The following is a 22,629-nucleotide window of genomic DNA, read 5'->3' as shown; positions in this document are numbered from 1 at the left end:
ACTGATGAGAAGGAGAAAAACTGGCCATGAGGGACAGAACTGGGAATATTGGCTGCTTCTTTAGATGTCTTATCAGCATAATTGTTGCATCTTTGAGAAAGATGCTTTCTTTGAGACCCAGAACACAATAATGGGTTGTGGAGGGAGGTATTGAGGATAGGAGAATATATGGGTTTGGTACCACGAGGTGGATAGGCTAGACAATTTAGTTGATAAGGCCAAGATTCTGGACAGGCTTTAGTCCCTTCAAAGTCTGTTGAGGGATGGGATACTGGCGTTGAGCAGGATAAGGGTGATTAGCCTTTAATGGGATAGTAATGGGTGTGTGATTTGTTGCCAGGGAGGGGTTACAGGTGTCCTATACTTGTGGGTTAAGGTGGGGGATTTACTGTATTCAGGAGACCCATCTCACACGCAGAGACACACAGGTTCAAAATAAAGGGATGGAGGAAGATTTACCAAGCAAATGGAAAACATAAAAAAGCAGGGGTTGCAATACTAGTCTCTGATAAAACAGACTTTAAACCATCAAAGATCAAAAGAGACAAAGAAGGTCATTACATAATGGTAAAGGGATCAATTCATCAGGAAGAGCTAACTATCCTAAATACATATGCACCCAATACAGGAGCACCCAGATTCATAAAGCAAGTCCTTAGAGACTTACAAAGAGACTTAGACTCCCATGCAATAATAATGGGAGACTTTAACACCCCACTGTCAACATTAGACAGATGAATGAGACAGAAAGTTAAGGATATCCAGGAATTGAACTCAACTCTGCATCAAGCGGACCTAATAGACATCTACAGAACTCTCCACCCCAAATCAACAGAATATACATTCTTCTCAGCACCACATAGCACTTATTCCAAAATTGACCACATAGTTGGAAGTAAAGCACACCTCAGCAAATGTACAAAAACAGAAATTATAACAAACTGTCTCTCAGACCATAGTGCAATCAAACTAGAACTCAGGACTAAGAAACTCAATCAAAACCGCTCAACTACATGGAAACTGAATAATCTGCTTCTGAATGACCACTGGGTACATAACGAAATGAAGGCAGAAATAAACGTGTTCTTTGAAACCAATGAGAACAAAGACACAACACACCAGAATCTCTGGGACACATTTAAAGCAGTGTGTAGAGGGAAATTTATAGCACTAAACGCCCACAAGAGAAAGTAGGAAAGATCTAAAATTGACACCCTAGCATCACAATTAAAAGAACTAGAGAAGCAAGAGCAAACACATTCAAAAGCTAGCAGAAGGCAAGAAATAACTAAGATCAGAGCAGAACTGAGGGAGATAGAGACACAAAAAACCCTCCAAAAAAATCAGTGAATCCAGGAGCTGGTTTTTTGAAAAGATCAACAAAATTGATAGACCGCTAGCAAGACTAATAAAGAAGACAAGAGAGAAGAATCAAATAGACGCAATAAAAAATGATAAAGGGGATATCACCGTCGACCCCACAGAAATACAAACTACCATCAGAGAATACTATAAACCCCTCTATGCAAATAAACTAGAAAACCTAGAAGAAAAGGATAATTTCCTGGACACTTACACTCTTCCAAGACTAAACCAGGAAGAAGTTGAATCCCTGAATAGACCAATAGCGGGCTCTGAAATTGAGGCAATGATTAATTGCCTACCAATCAAAAAAAGTCCAGGGCCAGACGGATTCACAGCCGAATTCTACCAGAGGTACAAGGAGGAGCTGGTACCATTCCTTCTGAAACTATTCCAATCAGTAGAAAAAGAGGGAATCCTCCCTAACTCATTTTACAAGGCCAACATCATCCTGATACCAAAGCCTGGCAGAGATACAACAAAAAAGGAGAATTTTAGAACAATATCCCTGATGAACATCAATGCAGAAATCCTCAATAAAATACTGGCAAACTGAATCCAGCAGCATATCAAAAAGCTTATCCACCATGATCAAGTGGGCTTCATCCCTGGGATGCAAGGCTGGTTCAACATATGCAAATCAATAAACGTAATCCAGCATAGAAACAGAACCAAAGACAAAAACCACATGATTATCTCAATAGATGCAGAAAAGGACTTCGACAAAATTCAACAGCCCTTCATGATAAAAACTCTCAATAAATTGGGTATTGATGGAACGTATCTCAAAATAATAAGAGTTATTTATGACAAACCCACAGCCAGTATCATACTGAATGGGCAAAAACTGGAAGCATTCCCTTTGAAAACTGGCACAAGACAGGGATGCCCTCTCTCACCACTCCTATTCAACATAGTGTTGGAAGTTCTGGCTAAGGAAATCAGGCAAGAGAAAGACATAAATGGTATTCAGTTAGGAAAAGAAGAAGTCAAATTGTCCCTGTTTGCAGATGACACGATTGTATATTTAGAAAACCCCATTGTCTCAGCCCAAAATCTCCTTAAGCTGATAAGCAACTTCAGCAAAGTCTCAGGATACAAAATCAATGTGCAAAAATCACAAGCATTCTTATACACCAGTAAGAGACAAACAGAGAGCCAAATCATGAATGAACTCCCATTCAGAATAGCTTCAACGAGAATCAAATACCTAGGAATCCAACTTACAAAGGATGTAAAGGACCTCTTCAAGGAGAACTACAAGCCACCGCTCAGTGAAATAAAAGAGGACACAAACAAATGGAAGAACATACCATGCTCATGGATAGGAAGAATCAATATTGTGAAAATGGCCATACTGCCCAAGGTAATTTATAGATTCCATGCCATCCCCATTAAGCTACCAATGACTTTCTTCACAGAATTGGAAAAAACTGCTTTAAAGTTCATATGGAAACAGAAAAGACCCCAAATTGCCAAGACAATCCTAAGCCAAAAGGACAAAGCTGGAGGCATCACACTACCTGACTTCAAACTATACTACAAGGCTACAGTAACCAAAACAGCATGGTACTGGTACCAAAACAGAAATATAGACCAATGGAACAGAACAGAGCCCTCAGAAATAATACCACACATCTACAGCCATCTGATCTTTGACAAACCTGACAAAAACAAGAAATGGGGAAAGATTCCCTATTTAATAAATGGTGCTGGGAAAATTGGCTAGCCATAGGTAGAAAACTGAAACTGGATCTTTTCCTTACTCCTTTTATGAAAATTAATTCAAGATGGATTGGAGACTTAAATGTTAGACCTAAAACCATAAAAACCCTGGAAGAAAACCTAGGTAATATCATTAATGCCACTCTCAGTTTTCCTTATTTTGAGGTTTTTTTTTTTGGTATCATGTCATTCATAAGTTATGGTGTCCACATGGTCGTATATGTCTTTGAGTTTTTTTCATTCATGTTAAACAGAGACCATTTGACATTCTACAGATAAATGCATTCAAACATTTGTAACTTTTGAGAGAATAGAGTTCGGTGAGAAACTACTATTTTTACTATAAAGAGGATAACACCAAGAGTTTGAAGTGTGCTTTTTAACCAGGGTCCCCATGAACAAACCAATTAAAACTAAATAGATCAAATAATTAGTTAGATAAATGTTCTACTTATTTCAACAAAGCAGCCTGTTTACTAATCCTCTGCAATTTAATCTATGTAGTACCTGATGTATTCCTCCATGTGCAACTACAAGTATTAGTAACTGCCATAGCGTTTACAGTAAAATCTGCTATAGAGCCCATTATGGAAAATACATTTCTAATCATTGCTTCATTTGTTCTACTCCATGTGGGGTAGAGGGGGCGCCCCTAACACATAATGCCCATTCAGAAGTCGAATGGCCTCTTGGCAATGTTCTTTAACCTATTCTGAAGAAGTTCTCTTTAAGTTATGAAGTAGGTTAAGAGCAGTAGACCAATATTCTGTTTCTGATATTATGAGGCAGCAAATGTCCCATTAAATTTTCTTTCTTAATTAAATTTTGTTTCTTAATGTGGGCAAGAAACCTCATATGTAAGGTTGGCTTCAAAATTCTCTACATATAAAAGAATCGCCCCATGAGTGCACAGGAGAGATTTCTTTTGGATTTCTGTTGTTTGTGGAGCCATAAGAAAAAAAAACTTGTCCACTAAGAGTACCATAATAGTGGAGATGTCTTCATTTTTGATCTTGTAAAAAAAAGCTATCTAAATCAAAGTTGCCATTTGTTTTTAAGGAGAAACTCAGGAACGGTGGCTCATGCCTGTAATCCCAACATTTTGGGAGGCCAAGGCGGGTGGATCAGCTGAGGTCAGGAGTTCAAGACCAGCCTGGCCAAGATGGTGAAACCCTATCTCTACTAAAAATACAAAAATTAGCTGGGAATGGTGGCATGCACTAGTAATCTCAGCTGCTCAGGAAGCTGAGACAGAAGAATTGCTTGAACCTGGGATGCAGAGTTGCAGTGAGCTGATATTGCACCACTGCACTCTAGCCTGGGTGACAGACAAGACTCTATCTCAAAAGAAAAACCAAACCAAAACAAAACAAAACAACAAAAAATATAGTGACAATTAAATAAATGTTTCTGTATAAACATTTAGATGACCCTTCAGGTAGTAGAAATGTACATAAATTTTGATTGTCTCCTCAGGATTACATGTTGTACAAAAAAAAAGGTCTTAATCTATTTTAATAATTTATATTAGTCACTGTAAAAGTTAAAGAAAGAGGAAAGAAGCATGAAAAGCATCTCAACAGTCACAGACAGGTCTATTTTGAAGAAACAAACCTGAGAGGGGTTTCTGGTTGATTTTGGTCAGGACCACTTTCTCTTGCAGACTAAGATTATTTAAGGGTTCAAGGTGAGACAGCTTATCACAGGCTTGCAATGTTTCTGTGTGGGGGAGAAGTTTATGGCAAGGTTAGAATGTCTCTGGTCAGAGGGGAGGTTATTTTGGGGCTGACATCTCTCCAGCCAGAGAGGAGGTTGTCTCAGGGCTGGCCTGTTTCTGGTTAGAGAGGGGTTTGGAGTGTATCTGGTCAGAGATGTTATTTGTGGTTCATGGTCATGCTGACCTTAGCCATTAGGCTGATGCCCTTTGGATTTAGGCACTTTTTGATCGAGGTGAAAAATGGCAGTACTTGTCCAAGATGGTGATGCTCCTGCTCTGTCAATCCAGACCCCGTAGTTATAAAAAAGGTGAGGGGCAGTATGTTCCTTCTGGCTACTTCTTGCTGACAAGGGGACCAAAAGTTTTCAAGTCTCAGATAGATTGCAGGAGTAACGCCATCTGTAGATGTTTTCGGGTAGTTGTCTGTCAAATGGCCATGATCCTGTCAGTTAAAAATCTTTGAAAAAGGTTAATTAGACAGGGTAAGAACATGAGTCCTAGGCATAATATTAGGAGAGGGCCCAGGAAGTGGATGACCCATACTGTGATTTTGTTCCCAAACTAAGACTCTATTTGGTTGTTTCTGTATTCCCTTAGCTTTTTGATCCTTTAAGTTTTCAGCATCGTCTCTTACTAGGCAAGATTGGTTGAGATAGAAACAACATTGGATACCTAATGAGAGGCAGAGGTGCATGTTTGGTAAGGCCCTTGTGTTGTTTTTTGTTGGTAACCATTATTCCTGCTATGAGGATAATAATTAAGCAAAATGCTACGGTAATTTATATTCTCTGTCCAATATTCCACCCTGAGGGTGCCACAGCATATAGTCCTACTGCAAATAGTAGAGTGAGTAAAGCAATTACCACAAGGTGGCATAGTAAATAATTTTCATGGCCAGGCACAATGACTCATGTCTGGAATCCCAGCACTTTGGGAGGCTGAGGTGGGTGGATCACCTGGGGTCGGGAGTTCGAGACGAGACTGACCAACATAGAGAAACCCCCTTGAACCTGGGAGGTGGAGGTTGTGGTAAGCTGAGATCATGACATTGCACTCCGCCTGGGCAGCAAGAATGAAATTCCATCTCAAAAATAATAATAATAATAATTTTCATTAATGTTTTAATGTTGTGGTAAACTGAGGAATGGAGAGACCAATATGGAATACAGGAGGATTGTTGTTTATTTTAGGTACGCACTGGCTCAGTGGACTCAAATCCAAAAAGCTGAGCACTGAACAAAGACAGAGTGGGGTTTTTATAAGCGGCCTTACAGAAGCAACACAAAAGCAGTTAATTATACAGTGACAGGTCACGTAGTCTACAGCATAACATAACTTGTGACCTTGCATAGCCAGTGGCCTTGTAGCTGCATTGAAAGAAAAACAAGAACTGGGCCGGGCGCGGTGGCTCAAGCCTGTAATCCCAGCACTTTGGGAGGCCGAGACGGGCGGATCACGAGGTCAGGAGATCGAGACCATCCTGGCTAACACAGTGAAACCCCGTCTCTACTAAAAATACAAAAAAAAAAAAAAACTAGCCGGGCGAGGTGGCGGGCGCCTGTAGTCCCAGCTACTCGGGAGGCTGAGGCCGGAGAATGGCGTAAACCTGGGAGGCGGAGCTTGCAGTGAGCTGAGATCCGGCCACTGCACTCCAGCCTGGGCGGCAGAGTGAGACTCCGTCTCAAAAAAAAAAAAAAAAAAAAAAAAAAAAAAAGAAAAACAAGAACTGGCTAAAGACACACATTTGTAAAACATAATAATGCTTAAGAAGCCTGGGAAAAGAGTAACAGTAAAAGAATGTGTCTTTCTTTTTTTTCCTTCAACCTTGATCTGGAAGGGCGTGGGTTGTGTCTGGAGCCCATTCCTTTGACCCTGACTATTCAGACAGCGTTATCTTCTAACTGTCCTTGAAGTGAGCTTGCTAGGCAGTGGCAAATTTGTTCTTTTTCTTTTTAACCCTTACCGTGCCACATTCTGAGATTTAGCTTTTACTTTTCTTGGAGTGAATAAATGCAGTAGTTATTGTTATTTTTAAAAATTACTGCTTCATTAATATTTGAGGTAGGAATGACAAAAAGTATTTGGTGAAGTAGGGGTGAGACTAAGATGAGTAGTTCTCACTCAGTTTAGGACATTCCTTTGGACTCTCGGGGGTTGCTTCCTCATCTTTCCAGGCTTTGACTCACATGTGATGTATACAGGAGTTGATTCTTTTAACAGATACTCTGAATTACCCTGCGCTCTCTGGACTCGTTACATGCGGGGGAGAGGGATTCTGGGCATACTCAGTTATTAGTAGTCAGTGCTAGCAGTGAAGAGATTTCCTCCTGTGATGATCCGGGGGCTTAGAGGAAACACCTGCTGAAACATTTAGTTTTCAGTTCATAGGGCTTTAAGAAAACAGCTTATTTTGGAAACTTGTAGCCAGAAAAATTAGAATTTAATTTAAACTGTAGAAAATAATAAAAATTGGAAAACATTAAGCAAGACTAGAATTTAACAACAGGCATGTTATAGTTTTTGAAACAATTTCTCTCTCCAGTTTCCCATTTTTATTAGAAGACAAATCATGATAGGACTGGTTTGCTTTATTATACTTGGCTTAGTTATTTGCATACACTGCAGCAAGTATAATTATTTGTTACACAGGCCTTTTAAATGGGCTTTGATGGAACTTTGTTTTGTAGAAGGAATCTGAGATAAGACCTTTTTACAGCTAAGCCGAGCCATGGATTCATACCATCAAATACCTATGAGTTGATGAATTTCTCTCTTCTAGAGGTTCCAAGATAACTTGGGCTTCCTGGCCTGCTAGAAAGTGACATTCTTTACTTTCCACAGATCAGAAACACTGTACTGGGACTGTGTACACAAAATATGAGGCCAGTTTCCAAGAGATGTATTGATTTCATAAGTCAAGTTTGATTCCTTAAAAGAAAGCACAACATTCCAGTCAAAGCCTTGGTAAAATAACCAGGTTTTCCAATTATGTAATGTCACAAAAGAAAACAGATTCTTAGACTGGGCACGGTGGTTCATGCCTGTGATCCCAGCACTTTGGGAGGCTGAGGCTGGTGGATCATGAGGTCAGGAGTTCGAGACCAGCCTGGCCAAGATGGTGAAACCCCATCTCTACTAAAAATAAAGAAAAATTAGCCAGGTGTGATGGTGGGCACCTGTAATCCCAGCTACTCAGGAGGCTGAGCCAGGAGAATCACTTGAACCCAGGAGGCGGAGGTTGCAGTGAGCCGAGATCATGCCACTGCACTACAGCCTGGGTGACAAAGTGAGTCTCCATCTAAAAAGAGAAAAAAGAAAAAGAAAAGAAAAAGAAAACAGATTCTTATTGCACTTATGCAAATAATTATACTGACATAACTTAAGAATACTCACAGATAGTTTCCAAATTCTGGAGAAAATCAAGTAGAGAGAAACAAGTGTGCTTCAAATTTTGTTCATGGATGTGAATTGTTATAAGCTGTCAATCACTCAAAAGAAAAGTTTCTTTGACTTTGAAAATCAAAACAAAGGATTAACAATATTTTAAGGAAAATGTCAGAAAGATCACTCCAGTATCCTATTAGTTCAGTTCATGAAGTTAATTCCTGTCCTGCTGAATATTAATTAACATTTTAGCTCTTCAAGAGTCCTGAACATTTTTCCTCTATTCTGATGTCACAATCTCCAAAGTTATCAGAAACCTGCATTCAAAAGTAGCTGTTAGAACTTTATAGCTGATTATAAAACTACCTTCTAAAGAGGACCAAGGCAAAACAAAACAATTGTTTATGGATGACAACAAGTTTTAGGGTAGCCACAGTTAAAGGTACAGTTAGCAAGGATATCTGCTACCTTTGTGGCACACAATAATTTTAACAATTATAATTATCATTGATAATGTGCACTAAGATATCAGAATTATAGGAGTCTCCCATATTTTTGGAACACACACCAATAACATATTTATACAAATATAGCTCAAAGAAAACCAAACACCATTTTATATTTGACAATGCTTTCTGTATGATTTTATACCATATAAGCCCAATTTTACCTTTATATTAGTGAGCTATTAATGTTAAACTCAATTTTAAATAAAATCTTGTAGACACATTTACCCAATGTTAATGTTTGACCATAGGTACATTTTTTTGTTTGTTTTTGTTTTAAGGCAGAGTCTGGCTCTGCTGCCCAGGCTGGAGTGCAGTGGTGCGATCTCGGCTCACTGCACACTCACGCCATTCTCCTGCCTCAGCCTCCCGAGGAGCTGGGACTAAAGGCACCTGCCACAATGCCTGGCTAACTTTTTGTATTTTTATTAGAGATGGGGTTTCACCGTGTTAGCCAGGGTGGTCTCGATCTCCTGATCTTGTGATCTGCCTGCCTCGGCCTCCCAAAGTGCTGGGATTACAGGTGTGAGCCACCACGCCTGGCCGACCATAGGTAACATTTTTATAGGCCCTTTTTAACCCTTTATAATTTCTGTTAAAGAGCAGGTTAGTGCTTTAAGAGAAACTCAGCCAGGCACGGTGGCTCATGCCTGTAATCCCAGTACTTTGGGAGGCCGAGGCACGTGGATCACCTGAGGTCAAGAGTTGGAGACCAGCCTGACCAACTTGGGAAAACCCACATTTCTACTGAAAATACAAAATTAGTCTAGTGTGGTGGCATATGCCTGTAATCCCAGCTACTTGGGAGGCTGAGAATCACTTGAACCCTGGAGGCGGAGGTTGCTGTGAGCTGAGCTGAGACTGTGCCATTGCACTCCAACCTGGGCAACAAGAGTGCGACTTCATCTCAAAAAAAAAAAAAAAAAAAGAGAGAAACTCATTGTGCTTTTATTTTAATGCTCAAGTTACCGAAAAACTGGATGATATCCCTACAACTTTTCCTTTACAATTAACCTTCCAAAACTTGCCTAAACTTTCATTTTTACTTCATTCAATTTAAAACAATTCTTTAATCTTTTATTCTAGGTAAAAATCCACATTTTCATGCCTCCTTATAATCTTTTTACCAAAAGTATATGTAGGCCGGGCGCGGTGGCTCAAGCCTGTAATCCCAGCACTTTGGGAGGCCGAGACGGGCGGATCACGAGGTCAGGAGATCGAGACCATCCTGGCTAACACAGTGAAACCCCTTCTCTACTAAAAATACAAAAACTTAGCCGGGCGAGGTGGCAGGCGCCTGTAGTCCCAGCTACTCAGGAGGCTGAGGCAGGAGAATGGCGTAAACCCGGGAGGCGGAGCTTGCAGTGAGCTGAGATCCGGCCACTGCACTCCAGCCTGGGTGACAGAGCGAGACTCCGTCTCAAAAAAAAAAGAAAAAAAAAAAAAGTATATGTAAACTGTTCTTTCAATAGTTTTAAATACATGTTACACTGTTAACTGTTAGCAATCTTTACTTTTGTTGGTAAGTTTGAGATTTTAATTATGTGCTAGGTGTAGAACCTAGGATCTAGACAGAAGTGCAGATAAGGTCTGGCTTATTCCAGTATTTAACACCATGTCTCCTAGGTCTTACCTCCCGGCAAAGCAGGCAAGTTGTACAGCTAAGAGTTACAGTGGCATTTTATAAAACATTCAGGAGGCCTAATCACTTTTAAATTGTATACTTCTTGCACAAATTCCCTTTTATAAAATTTTTCATAATCTTCGCAATCTCTGACATACCTCGACTTTCTGATTTATTGCAAACATCACTTTCTTCAAACAACTGGTTAATTTACTTTAGAACAGAAATTTATCATATAAGATTCTTTTTTATAAATTCTCTTTTCTTCAGTATTAAAGATGATAACAGTCCTTTCTTCAAACAACTGGTTAATTTACTTTAGGACAGAAATTTACCATATAAGATTCTTTTTTATAAATTCTCTTTTCTTCAATATTAAAGATGATAGCAGTCCTTTCTCAAAATAAATTTCTTTCAAGTCTGTGGACTAGACTGCCTAAGGCCACAAGATTAGAAGTTAGGAGGTTAGGGTATTTCACTAAATAGTTCAAGATGTAGCTATCTTTATTAAACCAATATTATTGTTTTGTTTATTTAAAAATTATACAAGCAAAGATTATTCTGTTTGGTCTGAGTTATAATTTTGTAGCCTCTATGCCAAATTTTGACAGCTTTTAGTATTTGGCAGTGCTAAGTATGGAATTGCTTGATTAATAAATGCAAATAAAAATGTATCCTGGCAACTCTGAAGACATTTCTAATCTTACTGTACCTATGAGCTTTAAAGATTAAAGTTTTGTGAACTAAAAGGTCTCACAGATTTTGCCTTTTCCTTAAAAAATATTTGATTTAAGTGCTTATTTTTCTTAGGCCAATTAATTAGAGCTCTTTTAATAGACATTGCACACATAACACATATATAGTCAAGCAGGCAACCAGAAGATTCAGTAATGATAAGATTTTTTTTTTTTTTTTTGCTAATTTCCCATTTGTATTATTGGATGAGACCCTTCAAGAACAGGGCTAGGTGCCAGGCGCGGTGGCTCATGCATGTAATCCCATCACTTTGGGGGGCTGAGGAGGGTGGATCATGAGGTCAGGAGTTCAAGAACAGCCTGGTTAACATAGTGAAACCCCATCTCTACTAAAAATACAAAAAATTAGCTGGGAGTGGTGATGGGTACCTGTAATCTCAGCTACCTGGGAGGCTGAGGTAGGAGGATCACTTGAACCCACAAGGTGGAGGTTGCAGGGAGCTGAGATCATGCCACTGCACACTGGCCCAGGTGACAGTGTGAGACTCCATCTCAAAAAAAAAAAAAAAAAAGAAAGAAAGAAAGAAAGAAAGAAAGAAAGAAAGAAAGAAAGAAAGAAAGTAAGGAAAAAAAAAAAACCAGGACTAGGAAAACAGTTTCCAGGGCCCAATAAACAAGTATAGCTGGAAGACAAAGACTCATTTCGAGAGGTATTTATTCACCTCTAATTCCCAGTGTACCGTAAGGAAACAGATGTTTTCCCCAAAACAGGGTTTGTGGTGCCTTTTCTGTTTTCCCAAGGAGTCTCCAGCATTTTAGGGTTTTTCATACCTGTACCAAGAGTGGCAAGACAGAGTGGAGAAAAGTAATTCAGTTGACTGGGAAAAAACCTTTTCCAGGAAAACAACATTTATAAAGAGAAAAACATAAAGGTCTTTTGAACATTGGAGGAAGGGGTTTTGAAGGAAGGAGTTTCAGAGGAAGGAGAGACCTGGGGAGGGTTTTCATTAAGAAGAAAGATTTCATGAGAGGGTGGAAGCTTGACACAGGGAGGGACAGAATCTAAGGTAGAGGAAAGCCTGAATATAGAAAACCTCTTGCCATTTGCTGTTCCTGGTTATAAAGTTGCCAAGGCCCCTGAGAACTTGAAAGTGCCATTTTTGGGCCATCGGCTGTCATTGTCTAATTTGTATTGGGGCCAAGCCATGTTGCAATAAAAAACTAAACGTGTAAGCCAAGTTTGGTGAGATTGTGAAGGAGACAGCCCAGTGGAGAGGATGTAGAAATGTGGAATTGTTTGGCACCCATGTGGACTGTAGAGAAGAAGCTGAGGATGTCTGTTTTTATGCTAGCCATCCCCAAACAAAAGACAGAGACCCAGAATCCTCTTTCTAAAGAGGATGGTCAAGCTGAGAAGAAACTGGGCATCCCCAAGATTTCTTCTAGCTTAGTCTCACTGGTCCTCTGAGGACTGGGAGAGTCAACCTGACTTCTCAGGTACTGTGAGAAAGTCAGTGGAAGAGAGAGAGAAAGAAAGAAAAGGGAGGATGAGGGAAAAGTGAAGTGAGAGAGAAGATGGGGTGGGTGGCCAGAGACTCTCAGAATCCAGTAGGATGAGCAGCTGCTCACTGCTTTTTGGGTTGCAGAAGAGCCTCTACCCCCAACACCCATCCTGGATTTTGGCACCAAATTTAAGAGTTAAAGAAAGAGGAAAGAAATATGAAAAGCAACTCAACAAAGACAGGTTTTTTAGAGAATAAACCTGAGAGGGGCTTCTGGTCAATTTTGGTCAGGAGCAGTCTCTCTTAAAGACTAAGGGTATTTATTGGTCTTATCACAGGCTTGGAATGTTTCTCTGTTGGGGAGAAGTCTATTGCAGGGTTGGAATATCTCTAGTCAGAGGGAAGGTTATCTTGGGGCTAACATCTATAGCCAGAGCAGAGGTTATCTTGGGGCTGGCATGTCTCTGGTTGAGGAGGGGTTTATCTTATGGTTGGAATGTTTCTGGTCAGAGATGTTATTTGCGGTTTATGGTCATGCTGATCTTAGCCATCAGGCTGATGCCTTTTGGATTTAGGCAGTTTTTGATCAAGGCGAACTTTAAAATGATGGTGCTTGTCCAAGATGGTGATGCTCCTGCTTTGTCAAAATTCTTAGCTAAGAGGACTTTATTTCATTGAAATATGTTTTATGGAATTTGGTTGACATTTAAGTTTCTCTGATTTACCTGGAATATTGAAATCTTTATGAATCCAAATTGAGTATTATAAATAAACAATATTTTCCTAAAAACCTTTGTGAGGCACAGTAAAGTTCATAAAATTTGTTATAATATGAAAGAAATGTGTTAAGCATGTTCACAATAATAACTCTGAACGCAGCATTCTCAGTTCCCAGTATTCAACCTGAGTCACTCAGGGGAAATTGATATCTCTGTAAAGGGGAGGGGGGGAAAGGTGCTGAGCCTTTTGGCACTACCCACAGGGGGGTCCATATGATGTTATTCTGGATTCCTGTCATAACCTAAAGGGAAACTCTCACAATGTCTAGAGCCCTTGATGTCCTCCAAATAAAGGAGGAGGATGTCCTTAAGTTCCTTGCAGCAGGAATCCACTTAGGTGGCACCAATCTTAACTTCCAAATGGAACTGTACATCCATAAAAGGAAAAGTGATGGCATCTACATCATAAATCTGAAGAGGACCTGGGAGAAGCTTCTGCTGGAAGCTCGTGCCATTGTTGCCATTGAAAACCCCACTGAAGTCTTTGTCATATCCTCCAGGAATACAGGCCAGTGGGCTGTTGCTGAAGTTTGCTGCTGCCACTGGAGCCAATCCAAGTGCTGGCCACTTCACTCCTGGAACCTTCACTAACCAGAGCTAGGCAGGCTTCTGGGAACCATGGCTTCTTGTGGTTACTGAACTCAGGGCTGACCACCAGTCTCTCATGCAGGCACCTTATGTTAACCTACCTACCATTGCTGTGTGTAACACAGATCCTCCTCTGCACTATGTGGACATTGCCATTCCATGTAACAACAAGGGATCTCACTCAGTGGGTTTGATGTGGTGGATGATGGCCTGGGAAATTCTACAAATATGTGGTACCACTTCCCATGAACACCCATGGGAAGTCATGCCTGATCTCTACATCTACAGAAATACTGAAGAGATTAAAAAAGAAGAACAGGGCCAGGCACGGTGGTGCATGCCTGTAATCCCAGCACTTTGGGAGGCCGAGGCAGGTGAATCATGAGGTCAGGAGATCAAGACCATGCTGGCTAGGATGGTGAAACCTAAAATCTGAAGGAGGAGTTTTTACTCTGCTAAAAATACAAAAAATTAGCTGGGCATGGTGGCAGGTGCCTATAGTCCCAGCTACTCAGGAAGCTGAGGCAGGATAATGGTGAGCCAAGATTGCGCCACTGCACTCCAGCCTGGGTGACAGTGCAAGACTCCGTCTCCAAAAAACAAAAAGAGCAGGCTGCTGCTGGAAAGGCTGTGACCAAGGAGAAATTTCAGTGTGAATGGACTTCTCTAGCTGCTGAGTTCACTGCTACTCAGCCTGAGGTTGCAGACTGGTCTGAAGGCATGCAGGTGCCCTCTGTGCCTATCCAGCAGTTCCCTACTGAAGACTGGAGCACTCAGCCTGCAATGGAAGACTGGTCTGCAGCTCCCACTGCTCAGACAACTGAATGGGTAGGAGCAGCCACTGGATGGTCCTAAGCTGCTCTTGCACAGGCTCTTAAGCAGCATGGAAATAAAGTTGATGTAAAATAAACATCAGTTTCTAAAAGTTGTGCTCATTCATTTTGGTTTTGTATTCCAGATGAAAAATACCTAGGGTTGTATACCAAAGGATAATAATAAATACATGTCTTGACATGAGTTGTACTTCTAAAGCCCACTGTAGATAAAGAATATTGCTTTTCAAAAAAGAAAAGAAATAACAAGGCGCTGAGCAGAAGTTCACCACATTGCACATAAATGCTTTCCATGTGCACCTATTAGAATGTTGATTTAATTGAGTTGTCATTTGCATGGCTAGATACTTATTGAATCTAGTCATACTATTTTTTTTTTTGTCAGTTAATGACATAGTTTTGTTACCTGTTAGTATTATACAGTTATTTGCTTGACTAAAATACAAAACTTTTTATTAATTTACTCTAAATTGAGAGAGTAGATTTGCAATCTTCAACCTTTTAAGGTTAAAGCAAATCGGAGAAGAGCAATGTGTGTATGTAGAATGCATTTTCCTGCCTATCAAAATTCTTGTATTGCCTTGTAACCCTAAGAAGCCACCTAAATCCATTAGCCAGAATTTTAGATTTTAAGTGGTCAAGAACGTAATCATTTGGCAAAGCCACAATTTTGTCTTTGCTTCTTGTTAGTAATCTAGCCATTTTAAAAAGCAGGACAATTATGCCAAGCCATTGAAAAAATGTGGTTTTCATAAATTTTATTCCATGCTAAATGTTTTCTCTAATTATTACTTTTATCATGTTAATCTAAGAGAAACTGTCTGCCTGACTGTTCATGAATTCAAGACATATTCATATTAAGGTGTTTAAAGTTCAGTATTGTATGACAATATAGTAGAATCTTCTAAAATTAACATTTATTATTATAAACATCCGTATTAATAAATTTATTATATAAATTCATTATGTTTTCAAGGTTTTTCAGTTGTGAAAACAAATAATAAGATATGCTTTTTCACAATAAATTTAATTCTAGGAGGTTACCCACTGGTCTCTATGTTATTTCTGTAATGTGTAGGGTAAAACTGGGCCTCCAGAATGGTGCACATATACTCATTTAATCAGTATAAGAATGAGTGTAGACTTCTTGGCAGGCTATTGTTATCCCAGAGGCTAATCATTCACTATGACTTAGTAAATGTTGCTCCATCATGTCAGTAAGCCCTTTCAACCAGGCTGTCTTTTTCTTCTCATTGATGTGCTCATGTTGTGGTCTCCCCTGTTTATATTAAGCTTTCCCAGATAAGCGGTTATTATTTCTTGCATAAAAGGGACCCCACACCTTTTTTTTTTTTTTTTTTTACCTGTCATGGTATCCTTTTTCTCTTCCTACTGGAAGCATCATGTGAAAGGCAGGAATTCTGGCAATATACAAATAGATTCCTGCCATGTGGTCACCATAAGCAGTTTACAAATTGGTCGACCTAGAAGTCACTTACTTCCAGGTCAGCAGGGGTGTTTTTCTATCACGTGTCTTTTTCTCTTAAAGGCATGTCTGATTAAGTTTAGTCCAATCAGGATTATCTCCCTATTGATGAACACAGAATCAACACATTAGTAACCTAATTTCATAAGTAATTTTCCACTGCAGTGAGACACTTGTTTTTTACACTTCAGAGGTGAAGATTACACAGCAGGTGTGCAACAGACTGAAAATCCAGGTGATCATCTTAGAATTTTGCCTACCCACCTGAACAGACATTTAAAGTAGTCTTGTAGTTTCTTTTGTTATCTAAGTAAAAAAAGATATCATCTACAAATAATAATTGACTATCTTTCCATTTTATTCATAAAAATTATTAACATCTTTTATCTAGCTTAAATTATTTCTATTTTATGTACCATTTTATACATTTACACACACGTAACAATGACAATTTTTCCAATTATTCAATTTGTATTAGTTTTTATGAAAAGTAAGTGTTAAAAGTAATTTTGTCTTATCTGTTTGAAAGATTTTTATGGTTGTACTCAAAAGAGTTATCTCTGGAGACAAAGTTGCCTGTATTTTAATATGGGCTTTGCTATTGTGAGTGAGTCGTTTCTCTCAGTGGCTCTGTTTCTTTCACTGCAAAATAAAGATAATTAATATACTTATGTTATTAAATTATTGTCATAATTAAATTTATTAACACATACAATGTTATGGTTAGTGCTTGGTACAAATGAGCTATAATTAACAAAATATTTATATGCTAAATTACAATGATACATGCTTTAACAAAGAAATATTTTCTCATAACACACTAGTTTTTCAACCAAGGGATAAATATATATTTATAAAAATATTATATTAATATTATTAGTTATATTTAATTTTTAATTTAGTTATATTTAATTTTTAATTTTTAAAAAGTTTTTGTATAAGTTTTGGTATAGATACATCATGGAACACTAGTCAACCATAACAATGGATAAATCCCATCATTTAAAACAATATAGATAAATTTTGAAGACATTATACTAGATGAAATAAGCCTGACTCAAAAAGACAAATACTGCATGATCTTATTTATATGTAGAATCAAATAAAGTTTAACTCAAAAAAGTAGAAAATGAACTACTGGTTACGAGAGGTTAGGTGTGGTGGGAAGTAAACAGGAAGTTGTTGATCAAATGGTACAAAGTTTCAAAAAGACAGGATAAGTAGGTTTTGAGATCTACTGCACAGCAGCATGATGATAGTAAATCATAAAGTACTATATTTTTTAAAAAACAGTAAATTTCCAATGTATCTTAAGAAATGATTGATAAGTGAGTTGATAGATATGTTATAAAACTTGACTTAATCATATTATATAATATGCATATGTTAAAACCACATTTTACCTCATACATTTATACAACTCTTATTTGCCAATCAAAAATACTATTAATGGCTCACGTTTGTAATCCCAGCACTTTGGGAGCCCAAGGCAGGTGGATGACCTGAGGTCAGGAGTTGGAGACCAGCCTGGCCAACATGGCAAAACCCCATCTCTTCTAAAAATGCAAAAATTAGCCTGGTGTGGTGGCAGGCACCTAAAATCCCAGTTGCTTGGGAGGCTGTCAGGACAATCACTTGAATCCAGTAGACAGAGGTTGCAGTGAACTGAGATTATGCCATTGCCGTCCAGCCTGGGCGATAGAGTGAGATTCCATCTCAAAAAAAAAAAAAAAAAAAAAGAAGAGAGAGAGAGAGGCTGGGTGTGGTGGCTCATGCCTCTAATCCCAGCTCTTTGGGAGGCTGAAGTGGGCAGGTCACCTGAGGTCAGGAGTTCAAGACCAGCCTGGCCAACATGGTGAAACCCTGTTTCTACTAAAAATACAAAAATTGGCTGGGTGTGGTAGTGGGAGCCTGTAATCCCAGCTACTCAGGAGGCTGAGGCAGGGAGAATTGCTTGAATATGGGAGGTGAAAGTTGCAGTGAACTGAGATCATGCACTCCAGCTTGGGTGACAGAGCAAGACTCTATTAAAAAAAAAAATTTTTTTTTAAGAACTTGGGCCAGAGAATAAATCGTTTGTTCATTTTTACATTTCAGGAGACATTTACATATTTCTTTTCCTGTGACTTGCTCATGTAAGTAAACTTTTAATATCTTGAATGATCTGAACCCAACACTCAGAAATAAAGCATGCTGATTTTTAATGATCCAAATAATATCTTAAAAAACAGAATCTAAAGCAACAGTTTAGAGTAAAATTCTCTCTAAATTTCTAAATAAATGATTTTCTTCATTTGTTAGAGAAAAAATGTATTTGAATATATATTTTCAAACTACATTTTAGTGTATCAAATGAAAATGAATAAGAAATATATTAAACAAGTAGATAAACAATTTGCCTCATTCTCTAATGAATAAAACTGACAAACACTCACCATTTAAGTGCTTGTTTATCCATTTTCTGGAGTGCTAAAGAGCAGTACTCAATGATAAATCTTTTAAAAATATTTATATCCATTCTGTATGTGAATATATGGGAATTTGCCAAGGATAGTATTAAAAAAACATTCAACTAATATTATAGCCCCAGATGGACAAATTAGAAGGAACATGGGTTAAAAACCAGTGCTACGGCCATCCTGTTTTCAGGCTTAACATTTGTCATGATCTAACAGAATCAACAAATAAAAGCTACTAAATATCCTGTACACTTGTTATGTGCTGGGCATTTTTTCTGACACCTTTATTTGCATTAATTGCTTTAATTTAACCAAAACCTTATGATTTAGACACTATTATCCTCACAGTACTGCTTTAGGGCCAAGCACAGAGAGGCAAGAAACTATATTTAGGTCATACAGCCCGTAAGTGGGAGAGCTGGCGCCAAGGGAGGAGACCACCCCTCGTATTGTCTTATGCCCAATTTTCTGCCTCCAAAGAAAGAAGTAGAAACTAAAAGGCAGAAATGAAATCCACAGGCAGACAGCCCATTGCCATGCCCTGGGCCTAGTTGAAGATCAATCCGTGACCTAACCAGTCATGATAGCTATAGATTCCAGATATTGTATGTAAAAGCACTGTGAAAATCCCTGTCCTGTTCTGTTCTATTCTTCTGATTACCAGCGCATGCAGCCCCCAGTCATGTACCCTCTGCTTGCTCAATGGATCATGACTCTCTCACATGGACCCCCTTAGAGTTGTAAGCCCTTAAAAGGGACAGAAATGGCTCACTTGTGGAGCTTGGTTGTTGGAGATATGAGTCTTGCTAAAGCTCCTGGCCAAAAAAAGCCCTTCCTTCTTTAACTTGGTGTCTGAGGGGTTTGTCTGCAGCTTGTCCTGCTACATTTCTTGGTTCACTGACCAGGAAGTGAAGTGATTAATGGATGGTTAAGGCAGCCCCTTAGGCAGCTTAGGCCTGCCCTGTGGAGCATCCCTGTGGGGGACTCCAGCCAGGTTAAGTGACGCAGATCCTGAGAGCACTCCCAAGTAGGCAATTGCCCCAGTGGAATGCCTCACCAGAGCAGTGTGTGGCAGGCCTCCATGGAGGATCAATGCAGTGGCTGAACACTGGGAAGGAACTGGCACTTGGAGTCCAGACATCTGAAACTTGGTAAGACTAGTCTGTGGAACTTGTCCACTCCATTTGAGTGGAAGCGTGGCCTGATTGTCCATGGCATGCCTGTACCAGCACTTTGGTTTTTGTTTTTGATTTGACTTGGATTGCTTGATGCTTTGTTTTTGGTTTTGCCTGGCTTGGATTTCTGGATGCTCTGATTTTGGTTTTGATTCTGGTTTGGTGTAAACTTTAAAAGTGTGTGTGTGCCCTTTTAACTCTTCTTTGTTTTGTGGTGTGCGTGTGGTGTGAGTGTGGTGTTTTGTCTCAAAGAAGCATGGGTCAGGCACAAAGTAAGCCCATCCCACTAGGAACTATGTTGAAAAATTTCAAGAAAGCATGTAAGGGAGATTACCGTGTTACTATGACACCAGGAAATCTTAGAACATTGTGTGAAATAGACTGGTTAGCATTAGAGGTGGGTTGACCATCAGAATGAAGCCTGTACAGGTCCCTTGTTTCAAAGGTATGCACAAGGTATCCTGTAAGCCAGGCCACCCAGACCAGTTCCTGTACATAGACATTTGCTCACAGATAGTTTTAGACCTCCCCACTCCCCAAAGTGGTTGAGAGAACAGCAGCATAAGCAGCTGGCAGAGGCAAGGAAAGACCAGCAGAGAGAGAAAGAGGAAGAGAGAGAGAGACAAAGAGGGAGCTAAGGAAAGAGAGAAAGAGAGAAAGAGAGAGGCAGAGAGAGACAGAGACAGAGACAAAAGGAAAGTCAAAGAGAAAAAGAGATGGAAAATCAAAGAGACAAAGAAAGAAAGAGACATATACAAGTAGTTAAGAAAAAAAACAGTGTACCATATTCCTTTAAAAGCCAAGGTAAATTTAAAAGCTATAATTGGTAATTAAAGATATTCTCCATAACCCTATAACACTCCAATATCACTTTGTTGTCAGTGTAAACAAGGGAGTATCCTGAAAGCACTGAGGCCACTGAAAACCTGTGTAGCCTTCCTATCAAAAAACCTTAACCTACTAATCTGTGGATGGCCCAAATGCATTCAATATGTAGTGGCAACTGCTTTGCTAACAGAAGAAAGTAGAAATATAACTTTTAGAGGAAACCTCATTGTGAGCACACCTCAGCAGTTCAGAAGTATCTTAAAACAAACAAACAAACAAAAAAAGTTGATTTAACGTTAACCACTGAAAACTCCCTTACTTCAGCAGGTTTCCTAACAGGCGATCTAAATCTTAATTACCATACAAAAGTCCGACCAGACCTAGGAGGAACTCCCTTCAGGACAGAACGATATATGGTTCCTTCCAGGTAATTAAAGAAAAAAAAAAAAGCCATCTATACCAATTCTAAGTTAATTTGGACTTAACAAGGTCTTATTAATAGCAAAGGATAATTGAAACCCCAAACTTACAAGGTTTTCAACAAAAGCAAAGTTTGCTAAAAGTTAACAGTGTAGCATGTATTATAGTAACTTCTAACCTTGTGGCCTTAGACAGTCTAGTCCACAGACATAAAAGAAGTTCATTTTGGAAAATAATGGTTATCATCTTTGAAAAAAAAGGTGGGGGGCAGAATTTATGTAAAAATAATGTTATATGGTAAATTCTTGTCCTGCAACAAATTAACTTTTTGTTTAAAGAAATAAATGTTTGTAATAAGTCAGAAAGTTGAGGTATGCCAAAGAATTGTCTGCAAAAGTCGTGAAAGAGAAAAATGTTTAAAAAAATTTTATGGAAGAAATGTATAATTTAAAAGTAATAAGGCCTCCTAAGTACTATTGAAGAAACAGTTTATGTGCAAGATGTATAGGGAAAGTAAAATATACCTTTGGTGAAAGGATTATAAAGAGACATAAGATTATGGATTTTTACCTATATTAAAAGACTAAAAATTGTTTTGAAGGTTTAAGCAACTTTTGAAACATTAATTGTAAAGAAAATTCTGTGTATAAACATATTAGCTAAAGCTAAATGGGTGTTTTTCTGTGAACTGGACATTAAAGTATAAACACAATGAGTTTTTCTTAAAGCACTAACCTACTCTTTAACAAAAATTATAAAAGGTTAAAAAGAGTCTATAAAAATCGTACTTTATGGTCTGACATTAAAAATTGAATAAATATGTTAACAAAGTTTTATTAAAACTAAGTTTAACATTAATAGCACACTAATATAAAGGTGAAATTTAGCTTATCTGGTATAAAAATCATACAGAAAGCATTGTCAAATATAAAATGGTGTTTGGCTTCTTCGGTCTAAAATCTAATAAAAAAAAATGGGTGCTAAAGGAAATTTCTCAGTAGAAAGGCGCCAAGGACCATAAAGTCCACTGCTGATGTCCCCACATTTAAAACAAAAGGTCAATTTCTTAAAAATTATATACCTGTTTTATCTTCCACTTTCCTTTCCCTCAAAATTAAAAGTCTTTTAGCACATGTACCACCTCTAGAATTTCTGATAAACTAGCACCAGCCTGAAGATCACATTCTTATCAAAAGGTGAAAAAAAAGGGAAACTCGAGCCAACCTAGGAAGGACCCTACCTTGTGCTGCTAACCACCGAGACTGCTGTTCATACAGTGAAAAAAGGATGGGTTCATCATACCCAAGTCAAGAAAGCACCACCCCCTCCAGGGTCATGGGCCATAGTCCCAGGGAAAAACCCTACCAAACTAAAGCTAAGAGTAATCTCTTCTATTACTCTTTCTTCTTTCCTCACTCGATTGCTGACCATATAGTTGTTAACATAACCAAGTCAATTTTGCCTCAAACTATTGCATTTAATGCTTGCCTTGTTATACTCTGTGGGGACTTTCCAAGTCAAAGACAGCTCTCTACTTCAGAAAAGT

The 22,629-nt window shown here is 38.7% G+C and overlaps 1 pseudogene; it reads left to right on the top strand.

Moving 5' to 3' along the window:
- The first annotated feature begins 13,555 nt into the window (after nt 1–13,555).
- On the top strand, nt 13,556–14,737 carry LOC105494249 (small ribosomal subunit protein uS2B-like; annotated as a pseudogene).
- Nucleotides 14,738–22,629: the final 7,892 nt, after the last annotated feature.

Source organism: Macaca nemestrina, chromosome 20, assembly GCF_043159975.1.
Source record: "Macaca nemestrina isolate mMacNem1 chromosome 20, mMacNem.hap1, whole genome shotgun sequence".
NCBI lineage: Eukaryota > Metazoa > Chordata > Mammalia > Primates > Cercopithecidae > Macaca > Macaca nemestrina.
The sequence above is the reverse complement of the archived record's forward strand: the minus strand, read 5'-3'. Positions and strand labels throughout refer to the sequence as shown.